Source organism: Helobdella robusta, assembly GCF_000326865.2.
Source record: "Helobdella robusta unplaced genomic scaffold HELROscaffold_80, whole genome shotgun sequence".
Lineage (NCBI taxonomy): Eukaryota > Metazoa > Annelida > Clitellata > Rhynchobdellida > Glossiphoniidae > Helobdella > Helobdella robusta.
Window position 1 is genome coordinate 384,586 of NW_008705460.1, and position 3,098 is coordinate 387,683.

The window sequence follows — 3,098 nt, forward strand, 5'->3', positions numbered from 1 at the left end:
ATTTATGCAGATATTNTGCGAGAATCATGTCTTCCAAGAATCGTAAACAATGAACATCGATGTTTTACCATCGACTAGTGAAACGATGAGAAAGCTGTTACACTAGTTTATAAAAAATTGAAATTTTACTTAAGTGTTTTCCATATTTAAGTTAGAACAGAACTAGGGAATATTCAACCATTTAAAGTAGTTTTTCATAATTACACATTTTAACGTGTAATGATTACATAATCGTTACATATGCAACTTCAAGTAGTGTTCTTAAAGTTTAAAATTTCATTATCATGCATAAAATAATCACAGAAACAAAAAAAATTTATAGAAAATTATTAAATTGAAAACGTGATGATGTGGGCCGCCATGACCAAATTTCCCGGGCTGGTTTTTTAAGCCAGTTCGATCCTGATCATATTCGCAAATTTTAACTCTGTTGTATGAGATCGAAGTAGAGGCTCTAACTCTAACATAAAACTGAGACATATTTATAGAGACACTATTGCCAACTCCAAATTCAACTATTAAAAAGATAATTTTTATTCTATAAAAAAACTGCTGTAAGCAAGTACATTGACATCATTTCTAGGAAAATAATTCTATCGATTATAGCAAAATGAGTAAAATGATAATGAAAAAGAATAAAAAATAATCATAAATACGTATAAATAAAAATTTGAAGAAAATAATTGAAAATACACATGAAAATCAGAAGTAGATTTTGTAACAATTTTAATCGGAATGGTTGGAAGGAAAAGTAGTTTAACGTTAACATATGCATTACGTAAGGACAATATAGAAAATGAAGTATGTAACTCGAGAACTAGCTACAAGGTAAAAAGCAAAAATTTCTTAAATTTTAAAAGCCCTTTACAAAATGGCAAAAAAAATGCAAATTTACGTTGAAATTATTACATTGCCAAGGATAAAATTAAGCGTGACGCACTAAATTACAATCGTTGCCATTCCACGTTTCTTTTCATTAAATGAGTAGAAAATGAGTTTCGGCAACCAATGTAGAAATTTTCTGCTGTACTCGTTATATATATACACACACACACACACACTCACACTCACATATATTATATTATAAATTAGCTAAAAAATTATCTCTTATTCTTCTATTTCATTAAATGCAATAGATAATTTTACAATTTGTACATAAAATGTAGGTAGTGTAAAAAACAAAAAAAAAACTAAAAAATGGAAATACACACACGCGTACATATATATACAAACAAACAAACAGGGTGAACCTATTAATGTTATTGGTAACTTTCTGAATTGTATTGGAGATTTTTAAGCGTCACTATAGAGTTATTTACAAAAATGCTATACTGCATTTTGTTTAAAAAAATGATACTCTTGAAAATATCAAGGCGGATATCAGTAACATTTCTCAAATCAGCCGGTAATGAGTTCCTGACTTTGACGCAATTGAATACATCTTTAGTCAAAATGGTCTTTCTTTTATTTATAGGCACAAAAATTTATATGATCAGTTTCAACCAGCTTTTTTATAAAAATTCCCCCAAACTTAAAGTGAGGGCAATTGTCTCCTCCCTCCCTTCTGTAAACGTTCATGTGTATGCATTTTGCTACTTTTATTTTCAAATGTCGATCTATATAAAAACAAAACAGTATTCTTATTGATAACCGGTTCGTACCACCATAACAGCTTTGATCTTCTGCAGTTCACACATACACACACTGATGTTTTTGCATATTACGATTGGGTGATTTTTTGAATGTAAATTCGTTCTTAAATTTTGCTGAAAACTGTTTAACCATTATCAGCCAAACATATCCATACAGTCACAGAAACGAGATTAAAAAATAATAAAAAATCGTTTGAAGAATAGCCTACATTTAGAAAAATTGTTTAAATTTTAAGCATAGAAATATTTATTTTTTTGATACGCTTACAACCACTGTTATTTTCAAACGTTAATCTTCTTATGACAAAGCAGTATTTTTATCGATAACCAGTTCACCGTCTTGTACCATCTTGAACATAGTTTTGAATTTTTTCAGTTCATATTCCAATTGATAAATGAACGAATCCTTTTGCGATAACAAATTTCGTAAACGTTTGATATCATCTTCTTGCTCTTGAATTCTTTTCTTTAGCTGTGTTTTTAAGAGTTTTTGTCACACAATTGTACGAATTAAATGTTTGTGAATGTTTCCACTAAATTAATTGTAAAATTTATAAAAGATAGAGCTTACAATAAATATCATAAAGTCAAAGGCGTTACCGATGCTGATGGGAAGTGTTATTAGTATTTGTAAAAACCGATACCGTTTGTTTTAGTCTTGGTAATACTAAATAAAACTGATTAACAATGCATCGATAAATCAACGATAAACTTTAACTGATGAATCTTTCTGTATCAGCTTATAGACAAATAAAAATTCATGAATGAATTCGATATTAAAGACATTTACTGTAACACATGGTATTCATTATATAAATCAATAGCTTATTAAATAACCATTGTCAGCACCTGAATTTCAACGAAGTCCAGATTTTAAAACTATTTTTACAATGTTCGCTATAGATTAAGTGTAAATAACAGGGTGTCGGAATCGAATAAAATTTGCCTAATTTTTAACGTAACGAAAAATTTTATGTGTAAATCAAATTTTTCATCGGCTACTAGTTGAAGGAACATTACGCTGCGAATAATAAAACGTGAACCACTTTTTAAAAAATGTATATATGGGTTTTAATTGGGGTTTGCAGTATATATACATATACAATTATTGATAAAAATCACAGCATGTTCGGCTTTAATTAACTTCCCGTTTAATTTTTCGATTTTTCTAACGGTTGATCGTAAATCATTCTCAAGTTTTGAGGATCTGGCTACATACACAACGTATCAATTCGAACACCGAAGATGGTATTGAAATACCGAAAAAAGCTTTTTTGTTTTATCATGCACAAAATAAACAAAAAACAAAAAGAAACTTGAGAATGATTCACGATCAATCATTAGAAAAATCGTAAAGATAAACAGGAAGTTAATTAATGCCGAACATGCTGTGATTTTCATCAATAACTGCATTTCTAATAGTCTTAATCCAATAATAACTATAAA